Source organism: Stenella coeruleoalba, assembly GCF_951394435.1.
Source record: "Stenella coeruleoalba genome assembly, chromosome: 3".
In the NCBI taxonomy this organism is placed as follows: Eukaryota; Metazoa; Chordata; class Mammalia; order Artiodactyla; family Delphinidae; genus Stenella; species Stenella coeruleoalba.
The window spans coordinates 126157725-126177931 of NC_137148.1; the positions used below are offsets into that span (position 1 = coordinate 126157725).

The 20207-nt window shown below is 55.0% G+C and overlaps 1 protein-coding gene across 2 annotated transcripts in view; it reads left to right on the forward strand.

Moving 5' to 3' along the window:
• The first annotated feature begins 4475 nt into the window (after positions 1 to 4475).
• The window catches only part of NDST1 (N-deacetylase and N-sulfotransferase 1), a 67656-nt gene continuing 51924 nt past the window's right edge, over positions 4476 to 20207 (forward strand). The window contains exon 1 of one of the 2 annotated variants that reach the window (XM_079916988.1): positions 4476 to 4864. The gene's annotated coding sequence lies outside the window, so the exon portion shown is untranslated. Of the gene's footprint in view, positions 4865 to 5159; positions 5310 to 20207 lie in introns of those variants that run through there. The other variant, XM_079916987.1, reaches the window with a different exon arrangement.

Genomic DNA, 20207 nt, shown 5'->3' on the forward strand with positions numbered 1-20207 from the left:
GAGAGGAGAGAGGAAACTGTTACACCATGTGGTCAATGCTGTAATTACGGTGACCATGTTCTCCAAACCACAAATCAGGTCACATGGTCTGACAGAGGCTATTTTCTGCCTCCACTGAAGTCCAAAACGTGAAATCACATGTAGTTACACATTCATTGAATCACCTTTTACTTTTTTAAGAAGCAAATGACATGAAATTTGGGTTCTCTGTGACAAATCCCACCATAGTCCCAGAAAATCACTAGAGCCGTGACGAAGTCCCATAGAGAGCCCTGGCAGGAACCGGAAGACTTCCCAGAGGAGGTGCTGCTTAAGTGGGGCCTTGAAGGCTGAATAGGAGGTCTCCAGGCAGGGAAAGAGGGGGTGATCTTAATGCCCTTGGGACAGGACCTACCCTTCCTGCTCTGTTATAGACAACCCTGCTAGGACCTGGCGGTAGGGGCTAAAGTAGGCAACAGTGTCTGTTTTCATTTACTTTTCACTTTCCTGTCCCAAAGACCTCCTGGGAAGCAGAATTGTTTCAGGCCAGTATAACAACATGGTTACATTGCGTCATATCTTCTGGTGCATTTACATGTTTGTCTCTGCAGTAGACCATACATTCCTTGAGGACAGGGCCCACATCTGTCATGTTCATCTCTATGTCCCTCTACTTTTCCTCCCCCACCAGGATGGTGTGAGGAAGACTATAGGAGAGGTACTAATCAATGTCAAATGACTAAATGAATGAAGTACCATGGATGGGCATGTTGTAGGGAGGCAGTGTTCTTTGTTTTGTGATGAATCTGTTGACTTTCATTTTATCTGTTTAGTTAGCAAATATGTGCTGGTTGCCTGCCCTGTGACTATAGCTCTGTGTGGGGTTCCAGAGCTCAGCTGTGTCTGAGACAAATGTGGTCCTGCTCACACACAGCTTACACTCTAGAGAGAGGCAGCCGACAAGTAACTACAAGGATGATGAAGAGGGATTGTGACATGTAGACCAGGAAGTGGTCTGGGTTAGGGACAGAGGAAAAGCCCCAGGAGGAAATGAAATTTAACCTGATACCCCAAAAATAAAAATTAACCATTTAGCTAACATTTTAATAGTGCTTATCATGTGACAGACACCACTCTGAGGGCTTTACATGTTTAACTCATTTAATTCTCACGATTGTCCTAGGAAGTACAGACTGTTATCCCATTTTAGAGATGAACATAGAAAGTTTGAAAAACTGGCCCACCGGGACTTCCCTGGTGGCAAAGAATCCGCCTGCCAGTGCAGGGGACATGGGTTCAAGCCCTGGTCCAGGAAGATCCCATATGCCGCGGGGCAACAAAGCCCGTGCGCCACAACTATTGAGCCTGCGCTCTAGAGCCTGCAAGCCACGACTACTGAGCCCCCATGCCACAACTAATGAAGCCTGCACACCTAGAGCCCGTGCTCTGCAACAAGGGAAGCCACCTCAATGAGAGGCCCACGCACCGCAACAAAGAGTAGTCCCCACTCGCCACAACTAGAGAAAGCCTGCCTGCAGCAACGAAGACCCAACGAGCCAAAAAAAAAAGATAAATAAATTTATTTAAAAAAAAAAAAAAAACTGGCCCACGGTCACACAGCTTGTAAGTGGCAGAGCCAGCATTCAAACCCAGGTAGTCCACACTCTGAACGAGGAATTAGTCAGGTAAAGGGGAAGGCCAGGCATACCACTTAGGACAAGAGGTAAGGCTGGACAACAAGGTGGGGAATTTATCCTGAGAGCAATGGGAAGGCTTTGGTGGCTTTAAGTAAGAAATGGGCATGATTAGGTTGCATTAGAAGAGGCAAAGTGCGGGGGGAGGGAGAGCAGTGAAGGGGCTGTTAACACAGGCTGAGGCAGAGACAAGATGTTGGATTGGACTAGGGTGGTAGTGATGAAGAGGAAGGGATGGGGTTGGGTTAGAGCAGAAAACTGGAGGCGGAACCAGTGGCCCTGGCTCATGGATGGGATGTGGGGACAGGGGCTGGTGACAGATTTCTGGACTGGACACGTGAACTGGACACATAGGAGGAGGGAGAGAAGCGGGTTTGGGTGGATGCAGGTTTGGAAGTTCAGCCTTTGGTTTACAGAGTTGGATAAAGGGGACCTTGGGGCAGCCAAGGAGCATGTCAAGTGGCCAGTGGGGAGGACACTGGACTGAGGAGGGGGTGTGGGCAGGGGAAGTTACCAGCACAAAGAAGGGCCCCAAAGCTCTGGGAGGTGTGGGTGGGTCCTGAGGGGGTGGAGGAGCAGGGCACCTCGACAATCTTCCTCAGAACCTCCCAGGGTATGGTTAGAAATGCGAGTCCTCAGCTTCACCTAGACCCATGGAGGCCAATGCCCAGGGTGGAGCCTGGGCCTTGCCTTTTTGCAGGCTTTCTGGGTAACAGTGAGCTGGAGGGCCTTGGGCCCAACTTGGTGAACGGTAACTGAAGATTTGAAAAGAGTAGGAAGAGCTGTCGGTGATGGGGAGTCACCCCAGCTCACAGCTGTCCCCCCTCCCCCCTGCCAATGCTCGGGACCTGCAACTCCATTGGTGAGATACTGGCTTTCGCTCAGCTTGGGCAGGAGAATAGCTCCGTGACCTGACTGGCCTCCATCCCTCTCTACCCTCCCATAGCATCGCTCTTATTACCTCCCTCACCTACTTATAGCCTTCTCACTCCACCTGGCCCTCAGGATAATGTCCTTTCCTTTGGGCCCCTCAGAGAAGGTCACCCATAAACTGCTCCTAACTCACCTCTCCAGTTTTCTTGCTCATTCTTTCCTTCCTGCTTCCTCTACCCTTCCCCCCCACCCCCCTCCATGCAACACTCAGCTTTTCCTGAACGCTTTCCATGTGGCCTGTAACAGGTTGTTCCTTGTACCAGGAATGTCCGTATCCCCGCCCTGATCCCCTCCGGTCCCTCCAGATCCTGCTCAGAGGCTGCCTCCCCCCAAAGTTCCCTTGTTCTGCTCCCCTCTTATTGTAGGCCATAGCACTTGCCCTGGGTCTCCCCAGCAGGCCCTCAGCTCAGCCAGCCTCCGGACACAGGGAGGGACATGCAGATCACCTCCAAACACACCCCGACACTTCTTGAGAGTGCAGACCCATGTCTCTTTCAACCCTGTTACCAAGAACACAGTGCCTGGCACAGGGAAGATGCTACAGGACCTCATGTGGATGAAAATAAGATTCTAGGGGCTTGTTTAACCTGCCCAAGACCCAGACAGTATTCAAGAACTTTAGATCATTGACCACAGGAACGTAGATTATAAAAGAGAATTTGCTAGTGGATGTTGCTTTCCCTGGCTAAATTGGTGGCATGGCTGGAGTGTGCACTAGGAAGTCACAAGCCTATCTTTGAACATCAGTGTGGGCCTGTGATCACCACCCTTAGGCTTAGTCCTACTGACTACACTCCATGCAAAGCTGTCACATGGGCATGACTGGGAGTCCAGAGCCTGGTCCCATTCCCCAGCATCAACCTTGCTCAGGCCTCAGCGTCTTTCCTCCTCCGAGACATGAATGGGCTGGCTGAAACCCCTTCCCCCCCTCCCCCCAGCACAGGAGGTTACCCGTTAGGGGAATTGGGATGATTCTGTCCTATTTTCGTATGTCAAGCTTGGCTTTTCTACCTCTCTTGGCTCTGCTTTGGTTGCTCATATTTTTTTTTAAGCTTTGCTCCTACAATTAGGTAATCTCGAGCCTCTGAAGGTCCTTCGGAAACCACCGATCCATTGTTTTCCAAATTTGCTAGTCTCACCCCAGGCCCACAGAGTCGGGATCTCTAGGGTGGCCTGGTGATCTACATCATTAGCAAGCTCCTTATGGCTCACTAATCAACCAATCAACTAATGACCCAGTCCCTCATTACAGGCAGGCTCATGGATGGTAAAAAGCCCCACCTGGAACAGTCAGATCTGAGTGCAGGCTGGGGCTCTCAGCCACTTCAGAGACTCCCAGAAATCATTTTGTGTTTCTGGGCCTCGCTGTTCTCATCTGTGTAATGACGATGACCAGTGTAATCTTGCCTAATTTGCAGGGTCCTTGAGATGGTTGCACTGGGGGTGGGAAACTGAGGCGCAGTGGGAGAAGAGATTTGCACGATGTCATCAACCTCTTCATTTGCCTGTTATGTGCCAGGCGCTGGGAATTCAGCTGGGAACAACTTGTTGGGGGAGATGACATTCTAGTAAACAATGCAACCAGTAAGTGAACCAGATAATCACGAAAAAGGAAATAAAGGGGTTTTCGAGAGTAAGGGCAAAGGGGTAGGTGGGGCTGGGAAGGACTGCCCAGAAGGGGTCACTCCAGCAGAGACCTGGCTGTTGGGGAGCCGTCTGAGGAGGCCCTGGAGGGTTGTCATCGGCCCAGTGTTGGTAGAGCCAGGAGGCCCCCTCGGGCCAGCCAGGGCGCTCCCGGCGGGCGCGGGTCTTTGTCTCTCTCGGTCTCTCTGCAGCCTCTCCGACCCCCAGTGCTGTTCCCTCTTTGACCCCCGAATAACTTGTTGGCTTCCCCCGGGCTTTGTTTCCCCAGAGTCACCGCCTCCCGGACTCCCGGCAGCCGCCTCGGGCCCTCGTGGGTCCCGCATCTGACACCCCCTCCGGCCCCCACCCCCTACCCGCTCTGAGACTGGGGTCAAAGGCAGCCTGCGTCACGTGGTCGCCGAGCAGCACCGAATCGGCCGGGAGAGCCGAGGGAGAATCCGGGTGGAAGCCGAGAAATCCAGCTCCGATAGCAGCGCCCGGTCCCGCCCCGGCCCCCGCCCCGGGGTGCGCGCCGCACGCCAGCCGGCCGCTCGGGCCTGTGGAGCAGATCTCCGGCCGGCACCCACGCTCCATCACGGGATCGAACCCCGCTCCCTCCGCTGACATTCGGGGAGGTAGGCGCCAGGGACGGAGTGGGTAAGGGGAGACAGGCTGGGGGCCCCTTGGCGCGCGGGTTCGCCCCTCTGTGCTCCGCGGGCCCGCGGTGAGCGAGGCGGCGCGCCCCAACTTGCAGTCTAAAGGGAGACCCCCACCTCCCACCGCGGGATGAGGGGGGAGGGTGCGCGCTGCCTCAGCACAGTGCCGGGGACTGGGACTGGGGGCTGGGCACCGAGAGGGAGGGGGAGGGGGAGGGGGAGGAGAGCGGGCGGGAGGCGGGGCGGGCGGCGGCAACGCCGGCTGCGGCGTGGAGCGTGGGTGGGAGCTGCGGGAGGCGGACGCGAAGGGGTTAAGCCCGGCCCGGGCCACTGCCTGGCAGCGCGCACACAGCCCAGGGGACCCAGGCGTCCGGCAGCTCGCCGGGAGTGCCCCCTGCCCCGGGTGGCGCCCCAGCCGTGGCAGGTAAGAGGCTGAGAGGGCCGGGGCGGGCCAGTCCCCTGTCGCCGAGCCTGCGGGGCCCGAGCCGAGCTGGGCGTGCAGGCCGCGCGGGGCCCAAGCGGCCGCCGGCGCAAGTTTGGTGCGGGCGGGCGCCGGGCGGGCTCGGAGAGTCTGCCGGGCCCCGCGCAACCGGGTGGGAGGACAAAGGGGTGGGGGAGCGGGCGGGGGCCGGGGGCAGGCCGGGGTGCCGGTGAGGGCAGCGCGGCAGCTGTAGGTCACGGATAATGTCACTCACGAGGAATGCCCCCTCCCCCTCCTCTACTCCCGAACAGGGGAAACTTTTGTCTGGCGAGGGACGGGGTTAGAGGCTAGGTCCCCGCTTCGGAAAGGGTAAGGCAGCCGGACCGGTTTTCTGTGGGCTGTGATCGGCCTGGTCTCTAACTCCCCTTCTCCCTCAGGTTCTCGGGAGCAACTATACCCCTGCTTTGAACGCTGCCCTTTAACACCCTGGGACGGGGTAGGAGGGGGCGTACGTGGACGCGTGGGCTCTGGGACAGACTGGGAAATTGGCTCTTTCCCAGATTTAAGCACGCGGGTCAGCTAGGAGCCGTGCCAGGCCCAGGGGATACAGAATCCCACCATCACACCCGGGTGCTGTAAAACCGCCCCCACCCCCAACCCCTGCCCCAGAGCGTTTGGAATGGCCTGCGGCATTACTGTCCCTGGTTTGAGGTTCAGACTGACCTGGATGTCTGTCACTTCCCAGCTCTGTAGCCTTGGGCTGGTTCCTTACCTTCCCCTAGCCTCAGTTTCCTCACCTGTAAAATGGGCAAAGTATAGAATCAGCCAGAATAAGGATGAAATGAGAACCTGTGGTACCTTAGTAAATGGTGGCATGTTTATATTCAACAAGTATTTGTTGCATGTGTACTATATGTCAGGCCCTGGGCCAATTGCTTTAGATACATTATCTCATTTAATTCTCCCATGTTACTATTAGCAGCATTTTACAGCGGGGCAGAGGCACAGAATCCTAAAGGTCGCACAGCTGTGATGTGGTGGAACTTGGATTTGACTCCCCTCCCCCAGCCTGAGTCTCAACTACAAGGCTTTATAAGATCCTGCTGTGACCGAGCTCATTTTCCATTGAAATCATGAGGACACAGGCCGCTCTTCCCTTTACCCTTACCCTCAGGTGATGCTCCTTCTGTCTGGTACTGGTGTGGGCTGAGGTCTTGTGCCCTGGCTCTTGTTATTGTGGGCAGCTGGAGCCCAGGCCTGGAGCTCCGTTAAGGGTCCAAGTTCTGTTGCTGGCTGGGTCCGTGGTAGGAACGCTTTCATAGTATGGGTGGTGCAGGGAGGAGTGCTCCCTGGCTCTGGCTGGGGACAGCTGGTGGCTTTGTCAACAGGCCTCTCCCCAGCACCCAGGGGACCGAAGAGCCTTTCTACTCCATCCAGACCAGGTCACTTTCAGATCAGCAGGGGGCAGAGGTAGGGCCAGGAGTGGAGCCCGTGGGGTGATGGGATTTATATTGCAGGTGTCCTCTTGTTTGACTCATCAGCAGGGTCCTCATTGCGAAAGTAATGCCCCAGCCCCAAGGGTCCTTGAGAGCAGTAATGAAGGGTGGACTCTGAGCACATGTCTCAATTGCAGAATCCTTATGGAAAATGCATGCGTGTGTGGGTTTCTGAGCCTAGGGCATGCATTTTCCATGTAAATAGCCCAGGAGTGAATGTGGGGTGGCCCAGACTTTCACTCACCTTAGTGCCCTGTGCTGGCCTAGCCTTTTGGTGGGGGTACCATCCCATGACTGTGGGTCAGGCTCTGAGCGGGGGCCTTGAATAATTTCTAAAAAAATGGAAAACAAATTGCTAGTTAGTGAATGATATCTTAAAACAATGGAGTGGGAGCAGATAGCGAAAAAAAGTCCTGGGGAGAGGAAAGTTTGTGCATTACTCTTCTAACTTCTCCGAGGGCTGTGCCAGCACTGCTTCTGGAATTTGCAGTGTCCGTAGGCTTTTCCTGGGCCCTGAGGATAGGGGGTCCTCCTGGGCTGACGGTTCACTGCCAGCTGGTAGGAACAAGAGTGGAAATTCCACTACTTAGCTAGACTTTAAGGGGGCCCAGAAGTGTGGGGGATTGAGTGGAGGGGCTGAAAAGATTCCTGAGGGATGGGGATGACCCTAGGCGTGTGGTCAGACTCTCCTTGAGATCAGAGCAAGAGAATCAACAGGTGAAGGGAGGAGGAGCCAGCAAGAATGAAAAGATGGGTAGTGAGTCTCCTATCACAAGGGGTATACAAAGAACAGTTTTACAATCACAAGTTGAGAATGTGGTTAAGAATATGAAATCATAGGCTGGGGGTTGACCTAGGGGCCAACTGAGAGACCTGCACGTGAGACACTTGGAAATGGACTCTGGTCTTAGCAGCCCAGAGCTTTCTCTGCCCTGGGCTTTGGGCCTGCTTGACCCATCTTCTGCACTTTGGTGTCAAAGCCAGGCCTGCGAGTCCCTAGAGACTGGGCAGACTTCTGCTGGCTTGGAATTTGGTTTTGGGTATGGCTTGAAATATCTGGACTGTTTGGAGGACTTGGACATTCTTTACTTGGAACGTTAGGGTAATTTGTTAAATATGTATGGAAAATGTCTGTGGACGGGGGTGACTGGGAAATGAAATGAGGTGAGATGCTCCTGCTTTCTGGCTGGAGAGGCCGCTAATCTGACAGGTGAGGGAAGGCAAGGATCAAGTGATGGCGAAGAGGCAGGATGTGATCAGTGATAGACGGGCTTTGGAAGGTCAGTGGAGGGGAAAAGCTCTTCTGGTAGTTTATGTCGACAGGGCTTCCTGGGGGAGGAAGTGTTTGTGAGGGTGCAGGCAGTGGGAAAGGGGGCTGTGGGAGGCAAGATGGGGTCGTGGGGAGCTTGCAGTGTCCTCCTCGGGGGTTTGGATTTCAGTCTGTGGCTGGTGGAGAGGACAGAGGGTTGTAAGCAGCTCGTTGAGTCGATGCCTGTTACTGTGTCTTGTGCCAGGCTCCTTACAGATGCTCCATTGAGATCTCACAATACCCCGCAAAGTAGCTGCTGCTGGCCACCCCCAGCCCCACCCCATTTTCAGATGAGGAAGTGGAGGCTCCGAGGGGTCGAGTCACTTACAGAACTGTAAGTGAACAGGCTTGAACAGTTTCTGCCCTGTCGTGCTGCTCCTCTCAGGGGTCATTTGGCCAAAGGTGGTGCCAAGACTGGCAGGGTTGAGACCAGCTCAGAGATGATGCTAATTGTGGTCTTGCAGAAAGTTGAACAAAGGTCTGACTCAGGCCATGGGACTGAGAGGGAAGGAGAGGGAGGCTGCAGGACTTTGTAGGTATCTTGGGGATAGGGTCATCACAGGTGGTCTAGGGTTTGGGGAAGGACCCTTAAGTGGCAGTGTCACTGCTTTCAATTCCCTGCAGGGCTGTCTACTGGCAGAGGGCATAGTCTTGTCCTGTGTGGCTCTCAAGGGCAGAGACAGCACCAAGGGTGACAGTGAAGCTAACGGGAATTAAGTGCCTGGGGAGGCAGCAAGGTCCCCATTGCTGACAGTATATGCAAAGAGGCCAGAGAGTTAGGGTGCCGGAGGCATGTACCGGAGGGTCATGGCTGGGTGACCTCTCTCAGTTCCCTTTTCACCCGAGAATCTTAGGGTGGTGCTCGGCCCACTTCTACTCCGTTTTTCTCATAGCTTTTCATAGCTGCCCCTTCTAGAAGTTCCCCTGCAGCGCTCTGCCTGGGAGAGCCCTTGCCCCATGGAAAACACTCAGCCCAGCTGACCTTTGAGGGGCCCCTCAGAATTTCTGGATCAGCCACCAAAGTCTGGGTTGCCAGGGACTGTGGTTTCACAGAGGACTGGAACCTTCTGCTTTCGTTTCTCAGTCTGTGAAATGGGTTCAGTCTCTCGTTCCTCAAATGTGAGGAAACAAGGCTGAATCACGGGTCAGGATGAATCAGTAGGGGCTGGAGGAAAGGGCTGATGGATTTGAAAGTGAGGAGTGGGAGGGGTGGGGTGCGTGGGCTGGGGGGGCAGGGCTGTCCCCCTCCTTCCCCTCATTAGAGGGTAAAGCCGGGCCTCCCGGCCTGAGGGGTCACAAGCCAAGGTGCTTTCTCCTGCGTGTGGGGCTGGCACAAAGCTCTGTCCATCAGCTTCAGCTTGGAGGTTGGGAACTTCGAGGAAGGGCTGGATGTGGATGTCTTGGACTGTGTGGCCTCAGGGCTAAAGCCAGTCTGTCACCCAAGGAGTTACAGAGGGGCCTGAAGCTCTTATCTTGATGGAGGGTTTGTGTCAAGTTGCCTCCTGGCCCTTTTTATTCCTACCTCTTTTATTTGTTGATACAGATTGGATTAGTCTAATTTTAAAATGTGCATTGCAAATGAGCATTTATTTATTTGAGGCCAAGGCGTGGGAGGTGGCCTGCTCTGTGACCACAGTGCCTCACCTCCCAGTGCCCCTCACCCACTGCCACTTTTCCCTCCCTGTGTGCGCCTACCCCCTCCTGCCTCCACATTTCTGCTCACAGTGAGGGTGCTGCCCCCCAGTCACTTCCCCTCACCCACCCCAAAATCCCCCCCCAGCCCAGCTCCAGCGTGACCTCTTCCTAATTCCGCAGAGCTCGCGCTGCCTGCTCCCTGCTTTCCATGTGCACAGTCTGTTATCTGGGCCTCTTCAGGGCCCTTCACACACCTGGTCTTGAATTCCGGTTCTCATCTCCTCCAGGCTCTGTGCTCTGGAGGCAGTGGCTGTGGGCAGCATTGCAGAGCGGAGTCAGAAGTCCTGGCTTCACATCCCAGCTCTGCCACCATTAACTGTGGGATCCTGATCAAAGTACCTAAATCTCTCTGGGCATCGTTTTCCTCAGCTGCAGAGTGAGGATAGTAACAGTCCTGTTTTGCTGGGGAGATTGAGCAGATCAGTGCCTGACCCACTGTAAGAACCCAGTAAGTGGGAGCTTTTCAAAGCTAACAATGGTTGTCATAATTACTGTTTATACCTAGGAGATGATCTATCCTTTTAGAGATAGAGGGAAGAATCTCTGGAGTCTGAGTTTCTAAACTTTCTGTCTAATGACTTGAGGCTTGTATGGATGAGGAAACTGAGGCCTGGAGAGAAAGGGCAATTTGCCTAGGGTGTGGGACCTGCCCGTCTTATCCTGGAAGCCTGGCAGGATTTCCTCTCTCGGTTACACCTGTTTTTCCTCTTCTCTTCTTTCATCAAGGTTAAGGTGCTCAAGTTCTGTAGTGCCAGCCTCCTCCCTGGTGGCCACGTTGAGTGGTGTCTAAAACTTGGGCCAGTTAAGTTGGCCTGGCTGGCAGGCCTTGTGACTGCCCTCGAGACCAGGGACCCATACCCTAGACTGTGGACACTGTGGAGGCTGCAGCCTCCAGAGACCTCCTGCTCAGCCTCCCTGGGCCCCAGGAAGGGGGAGAGGACGGTGGCAGGGAGAGGTGCCCTGGGCTAGATCTCACTCAAGGTGGGTGACTAGGACACAGATAGAGAAGAGGCTGGGAACTAGGCTCTGGGGCTGGATGATCTGGGTTCAAATCTCTGATGGGCCACTTCGTACTTATGGGACCTTGGGCAAGCTGTTTTTAGTTTCTTCATCTGTACAAGGGGGATAATAATTGTCCCCATCTCACAGCATTTAGAAAGAAAATGCAGGGAAGGTGCTTACCTACAAACCCAGTCCATGTTAGTTATGGTTATTGTTGTAATTGATGATGTAGTTAATGACTAAGAAGCTTATTTTAATCCTCCCAACAGCAGTAGGGAGATGGGCAGTGTTACCACCCCCTTTTAGCAGATACGGTGACTAAGTCCCGGCAAGGCGGACGGCTCGGCCTGGAGAGGTTCAGACTCGGGGGACTGCCATCGGGGTCTGGTGATTTCGAGGGTCTGCTCTGGTCGGATGAAACTGACTTGTGTGAGGCACTGGGAACGAGGAAACAGAGCTGGCCAGGATGGAAGGGATTGTGTCCGGAGGTGTGGGGCAGAATCCTGGTGCTCACGCGGTTGAGCAGTGGTGGGGAGCCGAGGTCTGGTCCGCGAGGCGTAGCTTGGATTCTCCTCACCTGTGGGCTGACCGAGGACCGGCCTGTCCGGGCAGGTCCGGGCTGTCGGTCGCTGGAGGTTTGCTGTGGTTATTGCTCAGCCACTGCTGGTTTATGCTGCGTGCCCAGGCAGAGGCCAGGTGAGGAGAAATGAGTGTCATTGCAGGGCCTTCACTCAGGCTGCACCCTCTGCCCAGGTCCCCGCCCTCCTCTCCTCACACCTGGCAGCTCCTGCCTGTGCGTTTACAGGACTGTTAGCATCACCTGTTCACAGAAGCGCTCCCTGATTCACCTGCAGGTTAAGTCAGTGGTTCTCAAGGTTGGTCTCTGGATTAGTAACGTCGGCATTACCTGGGAACTTATTAGAAACGCAGATTATCTAGCCCCACCCCAGACCTACTAAATCAGAAACTGGGCGGGGTGGCGGGGGTGAGGAGGAGGACCGAACAAGCTGTTGAAGTTCTTCAGGTGATTCCAGTGCATGCTAAACATCCACAAACACTTGGTTAGGTAATAAAAAAAAAAATTGCTGCTTCTTTCTTTGGGCTCTTAACGTATTCAGACACCAGCAAAGGTCGGGGACCCAAAGGAAAGCCCAGTTTCTCTCTACCCTGTCTTCAAAGAGCCACCATCTTATAACAGCTTCTCCTGCCCAGGAAACGATCTTGTGCCACAGTGATGGGGTTCCGTTGAACAGAACCCCAACATGGTTACAGGAGACAGTGCTGGGGCCACTTAAAGAAGGTGGGATTGGGGGACTCGAAGGTGGGAGGCTTTGTGGGTGGCAAGGATGGGTGCCGGGAACAAGCTGGCTGTGTTCTAGGGTTGGGGCCAGGGCTGGGGTCAGAGAGTGGGTCCTGCCGCAGAGAAGGGTGTGTGCTGGGGCCGGGGGTATGTGCATGCATGTGTGATTACAGTGTCCAGATGTGGTCCAAGAGGGCCAAGGGGCCTTAGCTGTCACCAGCCCAGTGGTTTTAAGCATCTCAGTAATTTAATAATGGTGATCATATAATTGCTGCTCAATTTGTGGAGAGCTTGTCCGTGCTGGATAAGCACTTCCATGTAATCTTATCTGGAGTAATCCCCAAAGTAATCTTATGAGGTCAGCATCATTATTGGCCCCATTTTATAGGTGAAAATACTGAGGGCACACAGGCATAAGGAGGTAGAATCTAGGAATCCTTGAGGGGTGCTTGGAAACATGATCCCATTGGAAGAAGGGCGGTGGACGGTTGTCTTGGAGTGTTTGGGTAGCAGGCTTTATAAAGCTGCAGAAATATATATTCTATCAAATGAGTAAATTGGGCCTTACCGTGGGGGGTGATGGGATTGTGTTGGGATGGTTAGGGCTCAGGCCTCCAAGTTGGGGCCTCCACTGCAGACACCGTCATTCTCCTCTTATGGATGGACCATTTGAGGCACAAAGAGGCACAGTGCTGACTTCAGGGTCCCACAGGGCAAGAGATGGAATCGGAGAGAAAAAACCAGGGTCTTCTCTGGTTCTTGCAGGAGAGGTGGGGTGTCAAGATCAGTGCCCAGTGTCCACCCTGCACTCCTCTTCCGCCTCAGTGTCTCCAGGGTACGGTCCAGGAGCCCAAGGGCTTTCCTGACACAGTGCAGGAGCCCCTTCATCTCTCAGCGGGGAACAGAGGCCCAGAGAGGAGCAGGGACTCGCACAGGGCCACACACCGCGTCACGATTGGGACCAGACACAGAGCTGTCTCTGTTCTGACCAGGGAAGGGTTTGTTTCCTGAAAACTGTCCCTGTCCCCCACCCCTCCTTTGGCAGACTGGGTAGCTGTAGCCCTCAGAGTGGCCCAGACCAGTGCTGGGGGTAGAGATGGGTGTGTCCGGGGGAGAGAGCTGCCGAGGAGGGTGGGGCAGCATCCAGGAGAAAGAACACCAAGAAGCCCAGACCCCAGACGGAAACCAAATGTATTTTCTAGGTCCTGAGAGGATATCTGGAACAATGGAAGTAGAATGGGGGAAGTCAGACTATAAAAAGGGCTTCTCGATATCCTTACAAAAAAAGAAAGTAGAGTCTTTAGGTTTGACTTTTGTTTCTCTGAAGGATGTTTATGTAACTTCCTGAAAGCAGGATCCCAGGGCTCTGTGAAGTTTCTCAGATGCTGTTGTTTATAGACTCAGGGCTGTGGAGCTGGGAAAGACTTGATAGGGTAGTCTTCCCACTTTACAGTTGGTGAAACTGAGGCTCTGAGAGGTGCGGTGAGGAGGCTGCTGCCTGAGGCTGCGCAGTGAGGCACAGAAGACTTGGGATGGGAGCCTGGGTCTTGCGGTGCCTTTTAAGGGGCGGTTGTCTCGACTTACTGTTCCCGTGGCCTTGGCTGGCCTGGAGGCTCGCGGGGACCGTGGAGGGTCCCCTGTTGGAAACACTCAGAGCTGCTAGAGTCAGGACAAGGCCAGGTCCAGTCTGCGGTGAGGTGTGCCCATTGGATGGTGACCTGCATGGTGGGGAAGCATGGTGGTATGCTTGGTGATGCCACCCCCGTCCAGATGCTGGGGCCCAGCTGTGCACTGTCTGCCCAGCAGCTGGGAGCTGAGAGTCACACCCAGTGGGTGCAGAGGCGGGGACTATTGTATATCGTGATTCATTCTGTCCTCCTAGCCCTGAAGGGATGACTAGGCCCTGAGCCCTGATAAGTGCCCACGCCTGTGGACTAAAGTGGCCAACCGTTTGGGCTCCAAGTTCAGACATGAGGAGACCAGAGAACCTGGGGGAGTGCTCTTCCTCTGCTACCTCCTATCTCTGGAGTATTCCACGATCTGGACCCATCTGTTCTCACTAGTGCAGGGGTATGTAAGCCCCTAAAATCTTCTGCAACATTTTGTGGGCATTTCCGTGGATTCTTTTTCTGCAGAGAACATCTGTAGGTCTCATCAGGCTGTCGGAGGGCTGGGTGTCACCCAAAGTGCTGATGGGAGGGCAGGGGGCCGAATGCATGCTCTACAGCCTTGAGAGAAGGCTGCTGGAGAGGCAGTATGGTTCTAGTCGAAAGTAGCGTGGTGGCAGTGTAGTGTCTTGGTTCAGAGTATGGTCTTGGAGGCCACTGTTGGCTTCTCTAAACTGGCTCTTCCTCTAAGCCAGCTCCTGTGTGACCTTGGATAAGTTACTGTGTCTGTGCATCAATTTCCCCATCTGTAAAATGGGAAAAATAAGAATAGTTATCTCACAGTGTTATAGGCTTTCAAATAAGATAATGTGTTTAAAGAATTTATCCTGGTGCCTGGTACAAAGTAACCACTTGGTTAAAGTTTGCTATTATTATCAGTTTCAGCTTGGCTGCTAATTTGCTGTGTGATCCTGTTAAGTGTCTTATCTTGGGGTCTTAGTCTCCACCTGCAGCTCTGTTGGGCTTTTCAGGAGCTGCAGGGCGAGGTTGGAGAATAGGGGAGGGAGGAGGAACCTTCCTCATCCCCCGGCTCCCCAGCCCAGGCCCTCACTGGTGCCTTGAACATAGCTTTGTCCTAAGGCAAGATTATGTAACCAGTGGGGCCCGGCCAGGCAGGACATGATTCTCAACCTCGTTTTGTCCTCCATTGTCTCTTCCTCTCCCTTCCCCCCACAGGGCTATTGCATTAGCTGACCTGTTCCCCAAGCTCCAGGGATGAAATTGAACCCGCGCTATTCTGCCACCAATTGATTTAGTCTGGAGGTTTGCTGGGCAAGCGGCCCCTCCCCTGGCTACCTGGGGACAGACAGAGCTGATGCCTCTGTGCCTGCTTTGGGGGTGGAGACCGGACCCCCTTTTTAGGGGGATAGGCAGGCTATAAGCTGGGGGGTGGCACCCTTGACCCATGGCCCCTATGGCTTGAACGGGTACCCTCCCCCACCATGACTCCCTCCCCACGAGTGACCTACCCATCCTTGCAGCCCAGCGCCAAGCCTCCTCTCCCAGAAAGCCTTCCCTGGTACCCTGGCTGCAGGGAAGTCTCATCTCCTGAGCTTTGCATTCTATTCTCTTTAAGAAAACAAAGGCCACAGACTGGCAGGCCACATCCGCCCCACGGGCAGCTTTTACTTGACCCATGCCCAATCTTGAGCTAGTTGCTAACGGGAGATTTTACGTAAGAATCCCAACTTCTGGCTTCAAAAATGAGAAGATCATACAACTTTGAGTGTAGTGCTCCAGTGGCCACTACTGGAGATGAAGCACGTAAGCTCCTCTTTGCCCCACTCCCCCGCCCGCACACTTATACAGTCTTTCTAGCCCCCAGGTGTCTGAATTTTGACCCCATCCTGTAGGCACGGCCAGCTTTCTCTCCTGCGCCGTGGTGTGGTCCCCCGTCTGTCTGCTCTGTGGGCTCTTTGGTGGTGGTGGTGGGGGTCTGACTCATCTCTGTGTCCCTCGAAGCCTTGTGCTCAGGCTCAGGACTGTGTACACAGCAGGAGCACAATAAGTGCTTCCTTTATGAATGAAGGCGGGGCATTGCTACTCCTCACCAGCTGTGAAGATTCCATTTAATGGAAGCCTCTGGATCAGCCTGTCCCATGGCCAGAGAGTCCTCCTCCCAGATAAGCTGTGGCTGCTTAGCCACTGACCCAGGCAGCTTCTTAAGCTGCGGATAAACAGTCACTCAGAGGGTTGTCCCCGCGGTGCGGTATAAGCAAGGAGAGGGACGTTTCTCCTGAAGCTGTCCCCACGTTTCACTCTCCCAGGGGGCTTGGAGGAGCTTGCGGGGAGAGGGAGGCTGGGATCAGCAGCCTTCAGGTGGCATCGAGTGCAGACCTCGGCATCCTGGGGAGACAGCGGGATGGGGGGAAGGATCAGCTCAGGTGTTCCGTGGACTAGGCTTCCCCTCCTTCAGGCCTTTCTCTGCTGTATTCTGCTCCTAGAGTGTGTGCTTTAGCCACCAGCTTCTTTGTCCAGCTATCTATCTGTCCAAGGCGTATTTCGCTCTTTTAATTGAAATCCGAACCTTCCCTAGAGGCCGGCTAAGCTATCTCCTCCTTGAAGAGGTCTTAGCTGAGAGGTCACAATTGTGCTGGGGACAAGAAAAACCTGGGAAGCTTGTAGAAAGAAAAAAAGCATGCAGGTTTCCGGCCCCCATCTTTGATTCCTTCAGGGTACAGTGTCCCCCTCCCTAGAAGATTCAGACGCAAGGGTCTGTGGACACGCTTTGAGGACCCTGCCTTAGCTCAGGGAGGCCAGGGCTGGTAGGGAGGACCCCTGAATGGCAGCTGTGTGACATCGCCTACCCCTTTCCCTCTGCGGGCTTCTCTCTTACCCTGGGTGCACTCATACGCTGGGCTCCTCCTGTTGGTTGTGGCTGAAAGCGTCTGGTGAGCCATCCTTGGACGGGATGACGGGGGATCCGGGCAGGTGCCAGTGTCTGGGCAGGGCCCACAGAGATTTCACATTGTTCAGCTAACAGCTCAGAAGAGGAATGCCCTGATGTCAGGGCAGGAGGCAGGCTGGAAGCCCCGGTCTGAGTGGGCAGGGTCTGTGCCCAACGAGGTTGGAGGACTGGCCTGGGCTGCCCAGTGACCTGGCCACAGGCTGAGGGGCACCTTGATGTGTGATCCTGTGTCAGGCAGGCTGAGGCTTCAAGCACAAGCCTATACAAGCCATTTACAGAAGGGTAAACTAAGGTACATGGAGGGAGGGACTGCCCCCGTGTCACACGTGAGTGTGTGGAAAGCCGGGCTTGGACCCCAGATCTTCTGACTCCTGGGCAAGAACCCACTCCTCTGTCCTCACCTCACTCTGCAGGGTCGGTGCCAGATCTCCCAGCTGGGACAGTCTGCTTGTCTGTGACAGCCTTGAGGCTTGGGCCTGGAAAAGTGAAGCCACCATCGTCACAGCCACCCTGGAGGCATGAAACCGGTTGGGTGTGCAAATTACCTCTCAAACATCCTCCATCCCATTTTTTTTTTTTTCCTTAAACTGTCTCTGGTGGGCCGGCTGCCTCTGTGCCCGTTTCCGCCTGGCACTGGGCTTCACGCTCTTTATTCTGAGAACAAAGCTTCCTTCTGACAGTCCTCCTGCCGACAACGGGAAAAGGGCAGGCATGGCACGGGGCCTCCCTCCTCCGCCTCCTCTAGCTGGGAGCATGGGGCAGGCTTTGTCAGATGCTGGACCCCAGCAGCACTGGTGGGCTGGGAGGGAGCCCAGCTGCAGCCCAGTCCATGTTCCCGCTGGGGCTGGAGCCGCCCTGTGGGCCCAGCTGTCAGACCCAAAAGTGGCCGAAGTGGTGGGCAAAGGTATCGGACAGGAACCGGCGTAAGTCCTGTTCTGGTCCAAGCAGTTACTTGTCCCAGGACTGTTCATGTGACAGCCATCAAGATTCCAGCTGGCACAGGTGGAGTTTCATTTCCGCCTCCAGGCAACCCTGGTCTCCTAGGGGACTGCAGAAACTAAAAGGTGCTCAGATGAGGGCAGCCATAGTCCCTCATCCAACACATTTTTATTGAGCATCTACTTTGTTCCAGGCACTTTTTTGGGCACTGGGACACAGCAGTGAACAAAACAGCCCAGTCCCTGTTTTGGACTTGGGGGTGACACTCTGGCAGTGGGAGAGAGTCAACAAACCAAAGAATACTAGCTACCTGTCAACTGGCAAGAAGTACCTGCCACAAAAATAAAGCTGGGTTGGGGGTGGACAGTGTGACTTAAGGGAGTGGCGCTGCTGTGTTGGGGGTCATGGAAAGTCTCTGGTAAGGGGACAGGAGACTCCAGGAGGGGAGCTAGGGAGCCACGGGGTATGTGGGGAAGAGCATTCCAGGCAGAGGGAACAGCAACGCAAGGCTTTGAGGCAAGAGGGGGCAGGGTGTGCTCGAGGAGCAGCAGCAAGGAGGCTGGTGTGGCAGGGGCGGAAGAATAAGAGCCGTCCTGGGAGGAGATGTGGCCAGAGGGAGTCTGCCCGGGGCGGAGGGGATTGCCTAGGGCCTCCTGCCCTTCGAGAGGACTTCGCCATTTGGTCTGAGTAAAGGGTAAAGTAAAGAAAAGCTGCTGAGCGGCTGGGGCTGAGGGCTGCCTTGTTTTGACACATGTTTGAGAGGGATCCTGTGGGCTGCTGCGTGGAGAGAAGCCTGGATGCTGGAAGCGGGATGCCCGCCAGCCAGTGGGTGCCACAGGTGAGGGAGGACGGCTCAGCGTGGAGAGTGGGAGGCGGCCCGGGGTCAGATTCTGAATTGGTATCACTGGATGTGCCGATGGATTAGGTGTGGGCTGTGAGAGGAAGAAGGTGTCAATGGCAAGGTTTCTGGCCTGAGGGACTGGAAGGCTGCAGGACAGCAGGTTTGGGGAGAGAAATGGAGATTTCAGGTCAGATGTTTTAGGTTGGAGCATACCTGGTGGGAGGGGAGACACATGGGTAGAGGTTGGTCCTGGGCCTGCACGTTCCTGTCGTTGAAGGGGTGTGAGGGGTGCCCTGTAGGACCTCCCGAACTCTGAGAATCTGTCTGTAAGAATAAGTATTTCCTGGGCCTCTCGTGTTCTTTTTCTTTCTTTGTAAACCTCCCCCTGCTTTTCCCTTCCTCCTGGACAGAGGAAAAAGGCCGATTCTGAGGACTCACTGTCTTGGTGGTGGCCCTGGCCTTTCTGCCTGCCGTGCTTCTTGGGTGGGGGGCTAGGGGGAGCCCTGGAAGGGGAGGCCAGAGGCCTCAGGCCTTGCCCTGGCTCGGCTGCCAACAGAGAGAGGTTTCTCTCTGTGCCTTGGTTTCCTCTCCTGCACACTGACGTGTTAGGCTGGCCCCCCGGGTTCTGAGGGTGGCAGGGAGCACTTGAGGAGGCTGGATGCGCAGAGGTGAAGAACCTGGCTTGAAGTCCAGTGTGGGTGCGAATCCTTGCTTGGCCGCCTGGCTGTGAGACCCTGGCAGTGACATAACCTCTCCGAGCCTCAAGTTTCTCATCTGTGAAAACGGGCCAACCATAGTACCTGCATCCCAGAGTTGCTGTGAGGGTTAAATGAGAAAATGCACACGAAGCACTTAGCCAAGGCCCTGGTATACACCACACCCAGTTATCAGGGGCTGTTAGTGACTGTGCAGTCGGTCAGGTGAAGGGGTTTTGCCTGGTAGGTGGTGGGGGCCATGGAAGGCTATCGAGTAGAAACCTGGTGCTCATGTGGTCTGAGGAGGCTGCTGTGAGTTCGGAGACTTGGGCTGAGCCCCTTCCACCTGCCGGAGTGAGAACTGAGGGCCAGCCCTGATGGACTCTCCTGCCCTTCCTTTAATTGTGGGTCTTCACTGACTTGGCACGGGCAACCTCTGTCTTTTTTTTTTTTTTTTTTTTGCGGTACGCGGGCCTCTCACTGTTGTGGCCTCTCCCGTTGCGGAGCACAGGCTCCGGACGCGCAGGCTCAGCGGCCATGGCTCACGGGCCCAGCCGCTCCGTGGCATGTGGGATCTTCCCGGACCGGGGCAAGAACCCGTGTCCGCTGCATCGGCAGGCGGACTCTCAGCCACCGCGCCACCAGGGAAGCCCTGGCAACCTCTGTCTTGAACAGGTCCCTTGGGGATGGGGGTGGTCATTTTCCCGACGATCTCCTACAGAACCCTTTGTCTCTACGTCCCAATGGCTGACCTTAGGGAATGTGAGTGTGGGGCTCTGAGGGTGGGTGATGTTGAATGTACTCGAGTTGTCTGGACAGGATCAGCGGGGGCAGGGCAGGCCTGGAGTGACATTCCACTGGGCACTTGGATGTGACCTCGGTTGCTGGTCTGGGTCCCGGCTGGGTGGTGCTTGCTCCACTGGGACCATGGAGAGGTTGACAATGGGCGGAATGTGGCCCCCTTAGGACCCACACTTCAGTGGTGCCCAGGCATGCTGGCCGAGCCCTGTGCTTTTGCAAGCCTGTTACCCAGCAGTTGAATCGTGTCC